This window comes from Hibiscus syriacus, unplaced genomic scaffold (assembly GCF_006381635.1).
Source record: "Hibiscus syriacus cultivar Baekdansim isolate YM2019G1 unplaced genomic scaffold, ASM638163v2 tig00110678_pilon, whole genome shotgun sequence".
Classification (NCBI taxonomy): domain Eukaryota; kingdom Viridiplantae; phylum Streptophyta; class Magnoliopsida; order Malvales; family Malvaceae; genus Hibiscus; species Hibiscus syriacus.
The window spans coordinates 1,684,239-1,702,359 of NW_024062822.1; the positions used below are offsets into that span (position 1 = coordinate 1,684,239).

Below are 18,121 nucleotides of genomic sequence, written 5' to 3' on the forward strand. Positions count from 1 at the left end.
TGGTCGAGCCATCATTCTCTACTACTGCCGAGTACAACTCCTCTATTATCTCGTACTACCACAATCTTTTTTTCAATTCTTCTCATGTACGGACGCACTACCCGTCATTCTCCACAGCCCGTTCCTTCCATATAGCACCCTCAACATCCCGTTCTCAATCGATGCCAGATGTTGCCTCGTCTTTTGCCGTATATTCCGCTACTATCGAACAACCTAAAATCAATTTCGAGTCTGTCGACATCGAGCCCTTGATTATATAGCATCATGTGTTTGGTTATTCTGAAAATTTCCATAATGGATTTTTGTTCCAAACCGGTGTTCCACCGCAACCAAGCCCGGAGCCCTTGCCCGCGCCCGAGCTCACTTCCTCTTCATCACGCCACTTTTCCAGACAACACCACGTGCTTCCCTCTCAAACTCATTCGGTTGAATCCAAGGACGTGGATGATGATGCATTGGACCTCTTTGATGAATGTAATCGCCATGGTCGAACTTATTTGGTTCCGATCGAGGAGGTATTGCAAGGATATCTCAACTTTGACGATGCCGAGGCATGGCGCTTTAACAATATCCGTCATCGCCGATTTCAAGTTTGTAAGTATATCCCATCACACACTTTAGATATTTTACATTTGAGTGATACTGTAATGCACTATTTCATGTCATAAGTTGGACTCCATATTCACATATCCAATGCAATACATACTATGAGCTAGTCTTTGAGTTTTATACGACTTTTAAATTTTCTCGAAATCGTGTTATTACCTTTCACTTGACGGGACAATATTTTTTAATGATATTGGTTGATTTTAACCTTTTCATGGGGTTCGTGACGGATGTCATGTACCATGCATTTTTAACCTCTTTGTGTGAGATTTCGCAGGACTTTGACACCGATATGGCCTATGAGACGCTTACTGGTTTGGAGGGAGTATAATTCGACTCTCAGACAACGAAGGCGTGGCACATTCATGACCCGACTCTCTGACACATTCAACAGTTTTTGGCATACAATTACTCAAGATGTAACGCCATTATGTCCTGCATGAGTAAGGTTGAATTGTTCTTTTTATGGAGTATGCAAAACGGGGAAAAGGTAAATTTAGGTTGGTTTGCTCGTACATTCGACAAGGTTGTGTGAACCAATCGACCCCTAATTCTCGACCCCTACATTATGTATCTTGCTCAACGATTATTTCCTTACATTTGATGATGCTTGGATTCTATGGGACTTCTCACTGGAACACCCTCCGCTCTACATATCATGCCTCCCGGTACCATCACGTCATGCCATAAACACATATTTTGAGGAGGACCGATCCACCATTGGCACAAGCGATGCACACTCAACCGGACATGCGAGAAGAAATGCAAGGCGTTCAAGGAAGCCTCTTCTCTATTGAATCCAACCTCGCCGAGATTATCTTCTATTTGAACCTGGGATCATCTCGACGTGGTCGCTGACGCGGCCATAATTAATCGGGGAGTACTCTTTTCCCTCACTTTTGCACTTTAATTTTAATTATCATTTTGGGACAAAACGAAATAAGTGAGGGGGAGGATAGTTGAAATTTTCCTTACTTATTTGTGCTTGAAATTGAAAATTTTTGAAGTTGATATGCTTGAAATTGGTTGCCTAATTCCTTGACTTGTTGATTAGTTTGATTGATTTTCTGATGAATTGCTAATTTTGCTTTGAGTTGATGATTAGTTGCATGATGGTTCGTTGGTTTAGTTAATTGATTTTTGAAAATTTTTATGTTTTCATAAGGTTGATTAATTAAGTGATGCATGTACTTGATTTAATTGAACCAATTTGGTGAGACTTGAGCCTATAATGAGCATGATATTTAGATTTCGTTACTTTCTCTTTGTTTCTTTGTGTGTGCCAAGCATTGTATTGCATGCTAGAACTTGTCATTTAATACTTTTCGAGGCTATATGCATGTGGCTTTAATGTATTTGGATGATAGAGGCATTAGGATTAACCAACTTCTTCTCCCAAATTAAAAAGCCTACACTTTAATTACCTCTTAGTGAACCCAATTTGTGCCTAAACCTTTCTTTGTTTTCACCCAAATTCAATCAAAATTAACCCTAACATTTAAATCACCATTATTCTTCACAAAAAATAATAGCCAAAACAGTGAAAATAGCCGCTGGAAATTTCTATTTGAATCAAAAAAAAGAAAAAAAAATAGTGTATTGTTCATTGTTCGAACAACAAGAAAAAAACAGCCCTCATTGTTCGAACAATAAAAAAAGAAAAAAAAATAGCCTTTGGTTTGAATATATTAGCCTTTGGTTTGAATATATTATCCTTTGGTTATTTCGTTTTTTTCCTTGTGTTTTATTTTGATTTGTGGCTTAATACAAAATTTTCAATGTTCTTGGTTTCAGTAAAAAAAATTAACCTTTTCTTTCGGCCTATTTCCCTACCCCAAACCTTAGTCAAGTTACAACCCGAATAAAAAACCTCTTAACTTTTACATTGAATTCATTCTTAAGTAGTGGAGATTAGATTAAATTACAAGCCTATAGTTGTGCTTTAACTTTGCTTTGGCTTGAGCGTTTCTTGTCCTTAAACACTAAGAGTGAATGAGTGAAACCTTTGTGAGGCAATCAAGTTGTGCATCATGAGATTAACTTGCTAATTGGAATGTCTAATTTCGATTATTTGTTAGCTTAGTCACTTACTTGAAATGCTTTATAATTTTCTATTCTCTGTTTTATTGTGATTTGTTGAGCAGTTGGATTGTGAATTGTTGGAGCAGTTGGATTGTGAAATGAGTTAGAGAATGACAACCTATATTTTATGCATGTTAATTGAGAAATGCTTAAGGACAAGCATTAGATAAGTGAGGGGATATTTGACTGAGGTTTATTTTGTGTCACTTTTCTTGTTTAATTGCTAGTTGTTTGTTCATGTTTTCTACTGAATTGGGTGCTTTTATATGTTTTTTGTGCAGGACGATAGTTTCTGGAAAATGTGCTAAAAAGGGCCAAAAACTACACTTTTTGTTCTACAATTAAGACTGGAACAGTGGATATGAAATTGGGCATGAAATGCTGACGTGGCAGTGAGTTAGCAGCTTCTAGAAGGTCAAGTCAGCATCCAGTCAGAAAGCTTCTAGAAGACGTGCAGATGACTGAGCAATTCAAATTCAAGAAATTAGATTTATCTTTTAGAATTAAATTCAAATATTTTTAGGATTTATCTTTTGTAATTTATTTGATTTATTTTCAGCATTTCTAGGGTTTTAAAAGGCAATAAATACCCATCTCGGGTAAGTCATTTTGATCATTCAATATCTTGAATCATCATAATTCTCTTGTTCTTTCTTTCTTTTTAGTTTTATTAAATTTCTTCTTTTACTTTCTCTGTTATTTTTCTTTTAAAGTTTTTATTTTTAAAATGCTAAGCATGAATTTTGTCATGCTTAGCTAATTTTCCTTTTTAGCCGCGGGTAAAAGCAATGACTCAATTTTGACGAGAGAATTTAATAGCACTTCAATAACTTCGGAATTATTCTCTCATTCTCTGTGCTTATTTTTATAAAATAAAAACAATTTTTTTTAAAACTAAAGATTGACTTCAGTCTTGATTATTGTCGCAATTATATATGTGGGAGGAAGGATTGACTCAAATCATATTCAACTTCTTAGGAACACAATTTAACAAGATTGCCTTGTTAAGTGAGAATTGAGATGGGGAAGCAATTATTGAAATATCTTGTCCGAGTTGGTTGCAAATGTGCTTGGATCTTGATCATTATCAAGATTGCCTTGGTTTGAATAATTTCCAAAACCGAAATCGAATATTGACTTGGGTATTCAGTGTACAACTTATTCGCGTGGATTGCTCATGCTTGACGCGGTAACCGATGTAAATCCTGAAGGATAAATCCGTTTCAATGATCCGAAGAATTTGAGTCAGATCTATTACCCAAGGCTGCCTAAATCAATTGAAATTTCAGATTTTATTTTCTTTAATTATTTTTCTTCTTTAATTTCTTTACAATCTTTCTTTCAATTTTATTTTTAATTCTCAAACCATCAAATCCCCCCATCTTATTTACTTTCCACGCAAATCACACCTAGGCCATAATCAAAGATGAAGAAATTCATCAATCTCCTTACTCCCTATAAGATTGACCCTATTTCTCCTATACTATTCAATTTAATTTCCTTTATTTATTTTTATTTTTATTCGAGAAGGAAGTAAATTATTTGACGTGAAAAAATGACGCACGTCAATTAGCCATTAAAAGTTGAAACTAGAAAGATCCTTGTTAAATGTTTGTTTGACAATTAAGTCACATTGTGCTTTACCTATACAAATCATAGTCTCCAAAAAGTAAAAATGAAAAAATGAAAATTGTGATGAGATTCTGAAGTCTTGTTAATGGATGACCATCGTTCCATTAGTTCCGAGATAGTGCATCTTTGGCAGATTCCAGGGTTATTGCCACGGCAGCCGCAGCAGAAGTGAGAACACTGCCACTGGTCTTTGGGTTGCTCGGTGAATGCTGGTGACTTAACTGCACATTTTTCAGCTCTTGGCCTTGCCCTGCCGATGAATTATATGAATCCACATTTCTTTCAACTTGTACATTTAAGATGTCACCCTCCTAATCAAGGCAAAGTTATTTTTATTTTTTAAATCTCAATTCAAGAAATCAACAGTTACTGAGAAGCGAGAATCTGAAAAGGAAAGGGAAAAGAAAAGATCACCTTCTTGGGTCCCTTGTCCATATCGAATGCAATAGTGCTTAATTAAAGATTTAGCATATTGATTTTAACAAGTGGGGGAGAATATATATTAGATGCAATAAATGGTAACTAGGTCCCCTCATTTATTGGTTTTGTTGACGCATGGTTGATGAATGTGTGGTCTCCCACACCATTTTGTAGACAAAGAAATAGGCCCTAACATCAAGTGTACACCGAACACATGTCACTCTCTTTTATGCAATTTTGAACTCAACCCAAGCTTTGAAACAAAAGTTTGAAAAATAAAATAAAATGAAAACCTATGAGTGAATCATTAGATACATTTCTGATTACAAGGGCACTCCAAAATTTTATCAGTATCCATAGTAGTTTGAGGAAGATGGGATTCTGTGAAGAATTTGTAAGGCTTCTTCATGGTGGGTCTCTTTTGTGGTATTGGAGATGCACAATTGTACCCCAACTTGAAGCAAGCCACCAATGCATCCTCTTTGCATTCTAAATCCCCAAGAATCGCTGCACCGGCCATCCTCAATGCCTTGTTTTGGTCCTCAACGACAACCCCGTTCCCCTGCCCCAGCTCATCCACAACTACAACTTTCCCCGTAAGAAGATCAAGCAAAATCACCCCGAATGCGTACACATCCCACTTCGGGTTGGGCTTGATGCTCCGAAGTGACTCCTGGGCGAGCTAAGGTGATACACTGAAAGAGCTCGGGCTTGGACTTGGACTAGGTTCAAGTAGTTATTGGAAGCTATCCCTCGATGCCGTGGACCTCTTGCTACCAAAATTTCGAACCGATATCTCGATTTTAGAGCTCATATCGCCCGTTACAAGCCTTTCGAGACCGAAATCTCCAATCTTGGGCTCCATCTTAGAGTCTAAGAGGATATTGCTGGGCTTCAAATTGGCATGCACATGTTTCTTCTCATGGAGATATACTAGCCCACGGGCCATTCCTTTAGCAATCTTTAGCCGAGTCTCCCATGGAAGATGACAAGGCGAAGAACCAACTTTTCCTGGACAAAAATCCCAAAACAAGTGTAAACGTCAATAGTTGTTTGACTTTCCCATGCATTAAATGACAACGTTTTAGTTTCACCAACTATACACCGTCATGACGCACGCATGTTTTTTAACCTTTCAAAGTTGTGGGAAAAATGAAAAGGTTAAAGGGGACTCACTGTTATTACGATACGAGCGTTGGCCAGGCTGCCGTTTGGTACAAAATCGTAGATAATGAGCTTTCATCGACTCCCCAATAGAAGCCACGAACCCGGACCAAATTGGGGTGCACCAGTTTAGCAATGGCTCAAACCTGGTTCTCGAAATCCTTGAAACGGTCCATGGTGTTCTCACCGATCCGTCGAACCGCCAACGAGGACCCGTCTTGCACGGCTTTATACATGATATTAGACCCAGTGGCACCTAATATGTATTCTGACGCTTTGAGTAACGTATCTAAGTCGAGCTTCTTTTCACCATCGACGGTCACCAATTTCCCTTTCTTGTCATGTTCTTGCTCTTCCTGCCGTTGATTACATTCTTCTTCGATGTCGGATTATTCTTCGTACTCTCCTCTCTTTCTCAAGCACGACCATCTCGAAAACCCTCTTGGTTCCATCGATGGAGACGTTAAAGACCGATTGTCGAGTAGCACTTTCTTTTTGGTCTTTATTTTGTAGATGACAAAGAAAACCATGATCACAAGTACAATCCCTGCTATATCTACGACTATGATTGCCACTATTTTCACAGGTTTGAACTTGTTTTGTTGTAATTTTTTAGATCCGGTGTCCGGTGTCTTCGGGATGGCGGCCATTGCTGGAGAAGAAGTCGGTGAAGGACTTGGACAATCACACTTTGCCACTTTGCCACATAGAAAAAGATTCCCCGAGAAAGATTCGGGTTCTCGGTTCTTAAAAACAGCGGAATCCGGGATTAAGGAATTGAAGGTTCTGCAAAGTTCCGACTGTGTCCGGTATTCCACCGGAGATCAAATTGTTGGACAAGTCAAGAAAACGAAGCTTGATCGAATTGAACAACGAAACAGGAAGAGACAAGCCTGTAACTCGAAGGCAGCCATCAATGGAGTCACAGGCCACTCCGTTCCAAGAACAAGGCGACTGGTCGACCAAGTTCCAGCTTTGTAGAACTTTCAAAGGATCACTGAGAATCAAATACCTGAATGGAAGCAAGAGAGATCCATCTGTGTTTAGCCCCATAGCTTGAACCACAAGAAACTAAAGAACAACGACAACTCCCCACCATGAATGGAGTTTAAAACTAGGGAAGGAACTCATGCTTTTTCCAACTGAACACACATTTGACATTTCTCGTTTGAAAATACACAAGGAATGAGAGAGTAGTGAAGTAACCGAGATTTATGATTTATGCCAAGGAAGAGGCCATGTGATGGAATTTGGCAGTGAAGGGAGAAAAAAAAAAGAAACTAAGAAATATTACACAGCTCTGTAAAAACAAACTTGTCTCATGCCGCCAAAAATGTTCTGGATTGGATGCCGTCTCTGTGTCTATATGTACAATTCTTCCTAAATGATCAATTTCACAGATGGTTTTATGAGTAGATAAATAAATAAACAAGTAAAATCTAGTACTAGCTACAGCCTACAATATCGTAATAATAGGATAGCATCTCTAGTACTACAAGACATCAATGTGAAGATAAAAAAAGTTGCAGTGTTCTCTCCTAGACCATCTGGTTCGTTAGTCTTCTTTCAATTACATTAAACAAAGTCGTCTTAACGTATAAAATCTCAACCGGTCGACGTCATATGCTTCAACAAATTCAAATTCAGATGATTGTGTCAAAGAAATATACTGTGTGCGTCTCCTATTGAACTCGGCTAATACAGATTGAACAAGATTTGGGAGGGAAAATGAATCAAAAACTTTGGCGTCATAAATCAGAAGGGTAACATTATTGTGGAGGGGTCCCTCATTAATATCGATATTCACCAGAGCGTCGTTAATGCATTTATAAGAAATTTAAGCCTTCCTTCATTGATTCACCGTTTCCAAAAATTTGAGTATCTTGTGAGCCCCTTGCCATCATTACATTTGCAACTCCTACATACTTTAAAAGTGAAAATTCCCCAACAATGAGCTGCCAGGGACTTGATTCAATAAACCTGAGACCAAAGTAGAGGGGTTCAACTGTAATTGGAAACTGAGATGAATAAAGGAAGTGATAATGGGAAACAAGAAGGAAAACGATAAAACCTTGGAAATGACCACCAAAATGAATATGTTGGCAGGTTATTTACAGTATAGAAATCAAGATGGCTATGAGTCAAATATTTGTACTTTTTATAATATTTTATAGTATAATATAACTAATTCGGAACCAGGATTGATATCAGAATCTGAAAGCCTAACAGAACATGTTCAGCTGTCTACCCTTTTTTTTCTCAGAACCCCAAATCTTTTTCTAGCACATAACATGGAATAAGGAGCAATAATCAGCTATGATTCCTCTCCAAATTGTCCTCATCCAAGTTGATCAGGCTGTCCATTCCTCACTTTTCCTCAACACTCAAGATTCCAGCTATGGGTCCTAGATTTCCCATTGTTTTATTTATTGGCACAAACCCAGATTTGAGTTCGACAACAGTGGTGGAAAGCTTTTGCCTTTTGTTCTTCCTCCTCAAAGGGCAGAACCGTGAGATCTAGACTTGTAATCTTGTTCACACCTGAAGGGGGACTGCATTATTCCATCACTTTTTTTTAAAAAAAAAAATTGTTTGTTTCAGCTTTACCCACCTCGTTATAATATAAATTAAATCAGTGGGGAATACATACATATTCAGGTGTTGATAGATACAAGATTCAAAAGATTTTGCCTGCCTGCCTTGCTTATTCTGCTTAGGGGTGTGCAAATCCGGGTATCCGGATTTGGATACCCGTCGGTGATTTCTCGACCCGTGTCTTAATTCGGATGTTCTAGGTATCTGGTTTTTGGGTACTCGGATTTTACGGGTACTCGTATGTCAGTATTCGAATACCTAAGCAATAAGATCTAACCTAAACTAATACCATGTAGAATTGTGTGTTTGCTGGTGAAAATAGAACTTTTTTTCACAGTGAAAAAATAAAAGCAGTACAGGGGTTTTTATACAAAAGGTGTTAGATTTCTAGTTGATCTATGAGTTAGAGATCTAGTTGATCTAAGAGTCCTAACTAAATAAACTTTCCTTATTTACAAATAAAATTAGAGTTAGAGATGAACTAAAATATTAATATTACAATATTAATAAAAGACTATATCAAAATACGGTTATAACTTACAAACTATTTACAATATCAATAGAAAACTATATCAAGAGATGGTTATAACTCACAAACTATCTTATCTTCTACTGAGATACATCTAAAATACAAGTTTAATACAAAGTAAAATATTAAAACTATACTTCCCTTAAATTGGAGATTACATATTATAGATTTCAATTTTATAAATTAAATATTTAGTTAATATATTAAAAAAACTTAATGGATATCCAGAAAAAATCAATTTTTGTAACCCAGATTCGACCCAAAAAGTGTCAGATTGGGTACCCGACCAAATTGGGTAATTTTTTAAAAAAAATTACCTAATTTTTTTATCTGAATCGACGAATCGAATCAACCCAATTGGATAATTTTGCACACCCCTAATTGTGCTTCATTTTACTTTGCGATTCCATAAACAAATGGCCCACGGAATTCTCTTTTTTTCTCCCTGAGGAAGAAAATGAACTTTGGAAAGGTAAATCTGGGTCCACAAGAGCCTCAGATCAAAGGTTTTGGCAACTTGGTAAAACGTCAGTCGTCGAGAAAGGTACAGGATTAAAATTCCCCTGCACCATCACTTTCCATCTCTTTGCTTTTATGTTTTTGGATGAAATTCCCATAATTTTTTTTCCGGAAAAGAATACTGAACAAACAATGAAAAAATGGAGATGGGTAAAAACAAACAATTGTGACAAATCACAGTAATATATATATATAAATTGCTATTTTCTTCATGTTTCTCTCATAAACAGGCCTAATGATTGATTTCATGTATTAAAAGAAACAGTAAATCTGTTGTTTAGGTGAAATTTGGCTGGCAATGGAAGTGTTATTTTCTAGGAAGAAATAAAGTTTACTTGCGCCACTTAATGCGTGAAACACATAGTGGAGCTATTTGTTCTTTCTTCCTTGGATTGATACTCGATAGACAATGTCTAGATTACTAAATACCTGCAAAATTTTGGCTTATGGTGAGACGATGGGCAATGCTGCCTGTTTTTGGTTCTTAGCCAATCCTATTTGGTTAAACACAAATACAAAAAGGCTTTGGCATTGAGTTAGGAAAGCTTCACATCTTTACTCGTTCACTCCTTTCGATTTCTTGGAGGCATGGGAGAATCATCGACGATGGCATCCTAAATCGCAAGGTCAATGGATTGGATGAACAACATCATCTTATTTTTCCTATAGGAATAATTTGCTCCATTGAAGTATGGTAGTATATGGATGAAGTGAGAATCCTCAAGGTAACATTGTCCGGATGTGGAAGTCATCTTCTCGATTGCTTCGTGAATTTGATTGAGAGCTTCAAGGATCTTCACAAGTTTGTTAAACTGTCGATTTGTGACCCGCTCTAATATCAATTGCTAACTCTTACGAACAACCGAATAATGCCAAGAGAGAGTGAATTGACCTTTTAAAAAAGTTTGGTGGAAGCAATTGCAAAATAAAACTTTTTGCACAATAATTTAGAGTAGTTCGACTTCTAAATCAAGTCTACATAAACTACCTTAACATCCACACTAAGGATTTATCAAATCCACTATATTTGCTTACCTTTGAGTACAATGCGTAACCTTACAACAACCCACAAGATTTATACCCCAAAACCTTATTTACACTCTTTCCACAAGAGGAATTACAAATAAAGCAAACAAAGAGAAAACCCCACAAGGCAAATGTGTTTGCACTAATTAATCTCTCACCCAAATCACAATTGAGAAAAATAAACAATGATGCTCACAAGTGTGTTAACAACAAAGAATTTTACAAATTAAGCACAAAACAAAACTTTGATGTTGGTAGGTTGGTTCAATATGATTCTTGTTGACCTTGGTAAGCTTTGACCTTCAATTTATACTTTCTCCATTAATTCTGGTCGTTTGGAGCCGTTGGGGATTATTATAGCTGTTACCTACAACCAAAAATAGTATTTAATGCACAAGATCGATCCTTTGGTGAAAGGGATTGATCAATTTTCAAATAATTTGATTGTTGCAAGAAAGGGATCAATCTTTTAAGGGAAGGGATTGATCCTTTTGTGAAGGGATTGAACCTGTGGTTAAAGGGATCGATTATTTGAGCAAAAAATCCTTAGAAATTTAACTTTAAAGCGCGAAAACGATCGAGTATGCTTTTAAAAAGGTTCGACTAAGTTGAAAAATATTTAAAACATATTTTTCAAGTTAATTTGGACTTTGAATTATTTTTTATAAATTTTTGACAAATTCAATTAAGTCCAAAATCAATTTTGCAATTTAATGTTATATTAAAATCTTAATTCAACATAATTTTATAATTATCGGGAAATATTATTTTGTGATGATACTATTATATAAGTTAAATACAAAATGTGGTGAAATTAACTTAAATTATTAGTTTAACACAATGGTTGAGTGTTATGCATTTCATCTAAAAGTTTTAGGTTCAATTCATGATAAGAGCAAAAATACTTTATTTTATTTTATCCTCGTAGTTGGTGAGAAAAGTCATTATTTAATTGGTTGAATAAAATTAATTAAAAAATTTGACGGAGAAATAAAAAAGTAATATGCGAATTAAAAAAATTAACATGTTATATCACATCAGTATTGTTGTTAATGGTTTTGAAAAAATAAAATTAAGGTACTAAAATGAATTAAAAATGATAATATGAGTATTAAAAGTATAATTTACTCTTTCAATATTTATTTAATAAAAATAATTTAATTAGTGGTATATTTTCATACGTCGCTTTAGTGTTGTATTACGGTATGCGATGTACTTTGTAAACTCATCCTTAAAATGAAATTCAATTTCGGTGTTTTCTACTATTCCTGCAGTTTTTATTATTTCCATTTTTTTCTTGTTCTAAATTATTAGTTAACGTCGAGTGAAAAGAATCTTAAGGAACTTATTGAATTTTTGGGTATTAATTAAAGATGATAAAAAGGAAAAAGGATGCGGAATTCGAATTGTGTTGGTTCAAAATTAAAGAGAAACTTGGCTCCCTGCAATGATTTTAGTCCTTCTGATTATAATTCTCATTTCTCTCTTTATCTTTAGAAGCACGGGAGAATGGGATAGACGCTCCAATGTTCGAGAGTCCCAAGATGGAAAATGAATAAGGTACAGTGACGGATTTAAAAAAAAAATTAAGAGTGGATATATAAATACTAATAATATAAATTATTTGATAAGATCAAATTTCAGAGTAGGAATTATAAAATTTCATGATAAACACATATATATTAATGAAGAAAATTTCAAGTTTTAAAGAAGATAAATTGAATGTACATCCGTCGCTACTAAAAAAATAAAAGAAAAATATTAAGAGAGTAATTCTGTGAACTTTAGATTTATATTTAATTATATTTATATTTATATTTAATTATATTTTATTGGTTTTAAAAATATATAATATATGATTATTTTTTATTTTTTAAAATGAATGACTAAAAAAGATAAAATCTAATATAAATGATCTATTATATAGTGATCCTTTATATTCATCGCGTTTCAGTTTGCCAGTTGTATCCAAAACCACCCTTTCCCCTAACTGCTTCACTGGAACAACCGGTGCCCATAACGCTCTGCTTCTTCCTTTGAACCGGTTACTTCCTCTCCTCTTATATATTGTCCCCTTAGACACCACACGGATAACACAATCGAAGCATCGAATTTTCCTTTGCATTGCTTCTAATTTCGATTCCATGGATGTGACAAGCGTATCAAATGGAAAGGAAATGGATCGGATCAAAGGTCCATGGAGCTCCAACGAAGATAACTTGCTCCAAACACTGGTCCAAAACATGGACCCAGGAACTGGTCTTTGATCAGCAAATCAATCCCGGGTCGATCCGGGAAATCCTGTCGGCTCCGGTGGTGCAACCAACTGTCACCCCAAGTTCAGCACCGGTCCTTCACCGCCGAAGAGGACGTCACCATCGTTCGTGCTCAGGCCAGATTCGGGAACAAGTGGGCAACCATAGCGCGACTCCTCAACGGCCGAACCGACAACGCCATTAAAAACCACTGGAACTCGACGCTAAAACGAAAGTGTTTGTCGGTTGGGGAGGAGTGTAATATAGTTAATAACAACGGGTATGATGGCAATTTGGAAGGGGAAGAGCGACAACCTTCGAAGAGATCGGTGAGTGCTGGGCATTGTATGAGGCCGGGAAGTCCTTTGAAAAGAATGGGCGGGGTTAAGATCCACGTTGACGTGAACGCTAAGCCTTTAGGGATAGAAGCGGCGGCATCTTCCAACGATCCGCCGACTTCACTGAGTCTGTCATTACCCGGGGCGGAGTCATTCGAGATGTCATCGCACCCGGCTACTGAGTCGACTCAAGTGCGGAAAGAAGGAAAAGACGAAGAAAGGTAGGTAGGGCGATGGGGTTCAGTACGGAGTTCATGGCGGTAGTTCAAGAGATGATAAAGGTGGAGGTAAGGAATTACATGGTGCAGATGCAACAGCAAAACGGTGGAGGAATGGGATGTGTTTAGGAATGTGGGCTTTGAACCGAGTTTGGGTGAGTCAGATGGAGTTAATTCTTTGTAAAGTTAAGTGTATGATGACAAAGGAAACAGAAGTGTCCATTTTGGTTTTTCTCAGAATGTGAAAAATAGCATTAGATAGTGTACGAAGGTAGAGGAATGACAGAAAAATGGTTATTAACAACTGCCGAATTTTAAAAATGTTTCTGAAATTCAGGGATTTCCGAATTTTCTCCCTTTTCCCATTATGGACCATTTAAACTTGATGGAATTCTTGATTTAGTCACAATTGAGGGAGTAAATGAGATATTTTTTTTATTAATTTAGTATGTCACGTTGCCCCTTAACAATAGTTACATGTCGATTTTTTAACAAAATCTAAAGTATCATGCTCATTTTACAAGTTTTCAAAGTTGAATAACCATAAAGATCATTATACTATAGTTTAATGACTTTATAAATTTATATCGGTGCACATCGATGTGTGGCGTTCATTGTAGACTCATTCTTTATTTTGAATTATTTATTTCAATCAATAAATTATATTATTTTTTATTTATAATTTAAAATATATTTAATATATTTAATTTTATAGAATAACATGTATTATATAAATGATAATGTCAACTGAAATATTTTTTTATGTATATCGAATGTATTATATTTGTATTGTATTTTTATATCTAAAATTACCATAAGTGGACAATCAGAATATTTCATGAGATTGTAATTCTTCTTAAATTTATGTAAAGATTGGTTTAAGGTCAAGCTGAAGTGTATACCTACCAATTGGAATTTTGAAGGAATGATCGCAAAGTTGTAGTTGCTGGTATATAAGTCCAAACTACAATGGTATATTCATTTCCCCCCTCCTATATTTCATTTTTAATCAATTGAATCCTCTACTTTCGAATTAGTATAATATCAAAAAACTAAAATGTTTTCGACATGTCAATTCATATGTAATTGAATTCTGTTTGATGTTCTTTAATTTCAAATCAAGTTTAACAGCATTTTACAATTTTAAATTACAAGAGAATTCTAACATAGAACTAGTACGAAGGATTAAAATGAACAATTCGATTTAATTTAGAGACTTGTAATGAAATTTAAGCAATTATTAGCCAACGCCTACCAAAAGTTTATACTTTCTCACTTATTCGTCAAAGATTCCTTGGTCTTACCTATCAATCACCATCTCCAAAAACGACCGTTCAAAAAAAACTGATATTTATTTTTTTGGGTAAACTACATAAATGACCACATAACTATGAATCAAGTCGTGAAATATGACCATCATTTTCAAAATTGTAACAAATATACCACTAAACTATTTAAATGAGTTCAAAATGACTGCACAACGTTAACATTTAACATAAGGGTGTTTGGTTGGGGGAATGTGAGATTCCTATGGGAATGGAATCCACATTCCCTCGTTTGGTTGGTCGGGAATGTCATTCCCAGTAATCTTACATTACCAATAGTAGATCTTTTGGGATATATTACCAGGAATGTCATTACCTCCCTTTCCTTAGGTATTGTTGGATTACCGGCATTTTAGACTAAAATGCCCTTAATTTGTTTTTCAAAAATATCCTTATTCTGTCATTGAATAATAAAAATTATACGAAGGTTAAATTACAAATTTATCCTTAAACTATTTTAGATTTACAAAAACAAAGTCTATAATTTAAATTTTATATGAAGTTTAGGGGTTAAAATAAAATTTTACTCTTTCATTAAACCTTTTTATATTTTCAATTTTGTAAAAACAATTATATAAATTTTATGAATTTAAATTTTTTAAAGAAAATATATAAATATTTTTCAACTTGTTAAAAAATAAATATATAATAAGGACAATTTGGTCAAATATATATTCCAATAATATTTTATTCTTTTAACCAAACACGGTAATCTTACATTCATGCTAAACCAACCAAACACAAAATACAACATTCTCAATAATCATATTCTCTGGTAATCTTTTATTCCCACTGGTAATCTTACATTCCGTGAACCAAACGCACCCTAAGAGTTTATGTGACAGTTAAAATAATTGGTATAGTTAGGGCGTAGGTCATTGTAATATTACGTATTTGCGGTGCTGGCAGCTTGCTTTGTTTTATTCCATTTTGGTCACTACTTGTATATGATTTGTTTCCTTGGATTTTCATTTAATCCAATTTGATCCTGATTTTGTTTTTAAATTTTCTAATGCCTTAATTTGAGTGTTAACTTTAAAATCTTTTATTCTAGTCATGTATTAAATTTGTAGATTAAATCCCCTAGATTTTAGAATTAATCAATTTGATCACCAAGATTAACTTTAATTCTTAATTTTTAATTAGGTCCTATTTTTAATTTAATATAATAAAATGTTGCTTAATCGGATACACACATACCTGATACCCTGTTTATTATATATATATATATATATATATATATATATATATATATATATTATTTTTATTTTATATTAATTTTGTATTTATAATTCTCAAAATATTTCACTCTAACATTATAAATTCTTAATTTCTTAAATTATTTCACATTAACATTCTAAATTATTTTTTAAAATATTTATTTTAACTTCAAAACATTTGAAATTTAATTATAATTTTTGTTTTAATTTTTAATATATATTCTTTCAATTATGTAATTTGATTTTTTAAATTTTATGTGTGAATTATATATTATAGACCTTTAAATTTTAGAATTTTTCTATATATATATATATATATATATATATATATATATATATATATATAAATAATATGATTCTAAAAAATTAAAAATTATAAATTGGGTACGTGTGACTTGAAAATATGGGTACCCGGATGTAATGGGATGGGACACGGGCCGAAATTTTGATACCCAAAAATATTGGGTACCCATGTTTTCCAGCCTAGTGGTAGGATTTTGAAGGAGTAAAGAGAGTGACTAAATTATAAAATGTACAAAAGATAATGACCTAAATGTGAGAAAATATGGCATTTGTCAAGTGAATAAAATTTGAATTCAAACATACTTTCACAATCATCTTCTTCCTCTCCTATACGTACTTTGATATACATGAGTTCATGGCTTATGCTGGGGAATGCTCGTGGTGAAGTCAGATAATTTATTAATTATGAAATTATTGTGATGTTAGGGAGATATAATTGACATAATATAGTTAATAAATAATATGATATAATTAATGTTTCATATTATTAAGTTAATTGAGAATATGGCAACACTTAAATCATTAAAATAAATATAATAGTTTATTTCTAATTGTTTTAAGATTTTAATATTTTAAACTAAATTTACTTTTTACATTTATTTTTAATGATTATATATATATATATGAAATCATTAAAAATATTTAATATTCAAATTAAAATATTATATTATAATTAATGATAAAATATATATATATTATAGTTACTATTCAAATTATAATCATAAGATTGTGACATGTCACAATCTGATTGGAGAAATAAATTTATTAAATTAAATTGAAAATAGGATCTAATTAAAAATTAAGAATTAAAGTTAATCTTGGTAATCAAATTGATTAATTCTAAAATCTAGGGGATTTAATCTACAAATTTAATACATGACTATAATAAAAGATTTTAAAGCTAATGCTCAAATTAAGGCATTAGACAAATTAAAATCAAAATCAGGATTAAATGAAAATCTAAGGAAACAAATCATATACAAATAGTGACTAAAATGGAAGAAAACAAAGTAGGTGCCAACGCCGCAAATACATAACTTTACAAGAACACACGCCCTAATTATACTATTTTTTACAAGGACCCGCGCCCTAATTATACTAATTTTTTTAATTGTCTCGTAAACATCTCCGTTAAATGTTAACATCATGTAGCCATTTTGAACCCATTTAAATAGTTCAATATTATATTTGTTACAATTTTGAAAATAGTGGTCATTTTACAACTTGGCCCATGGTTATGTGGTCATTTATGTAGTTTACCCTTCTTTTTTATTGTAATTTTTTTATTCTTATAAGGTATCTATTCATTTTAGCCTATTGACAAAGCGCATATACCTTATAGACATAATTGTTCGATCTCAAAATCTTTTAAAAGAATAATACTTCTATTTAAAGTCACTAATTTATTATTTAATCCGTGGTTAGTTGATATAAGAAAATACAATTATCCCTATCAGACTGAGTGCAATTTTCATGTTTATTGAAATAGGTGGGGTAATGGCGGTACGAACACACCTCCGAGTCTTTCAAACATGGAAAATGGTTCGTTCTTGTTGGCTTATGTGGTTTCACTCTACCAATGAAAGAGCATCAAAGAACAACAAACAATGTGCACTTTTTGTTCTGTCTTTCCACCTCTCATTTTCTATCCCCCATTATTCCTTTTCCAAGCTATTTGTTTGATCACCGAAAAGGACGAAATGTGAATGTAAAACTAGTTAGCTTGGCGTCTCTTTACGATCACCAAAAAATACTAATAAAAAATGTTGAGTTATTTCAGTCAAATACAACATCCATTGACGGAACAACTTCAAAAAGCCTTTAACCGTCCTTAACAACGCCGTTGTTAATAAAAGGGTGATGGTACCTCATTCAATGGAGATGCTCAG

The 18,121-nt window shown here is 33.8% G+C and overlaps 2 pseudogenes; one reads left to right on the plus strand and one right to left on the minus strand.

The window, feature by feature from the left end:
* Nucleotides 1–4,424: 4,424 nt before the first annotated feature.
* LOC120138202 lies at nt 4,425–6,957 on the minus strand (annotated as a pseudogene).
* A 5,760-nt stretch (nt 6,958–12,717) lies between these two features.
* On the plus strand, nt 12,718–13,600 carry LOC120138086 (annotated as a pseudogene).
* Nucleotides 13,601–18,121: the final 4,521 nt, after the last annotated feature.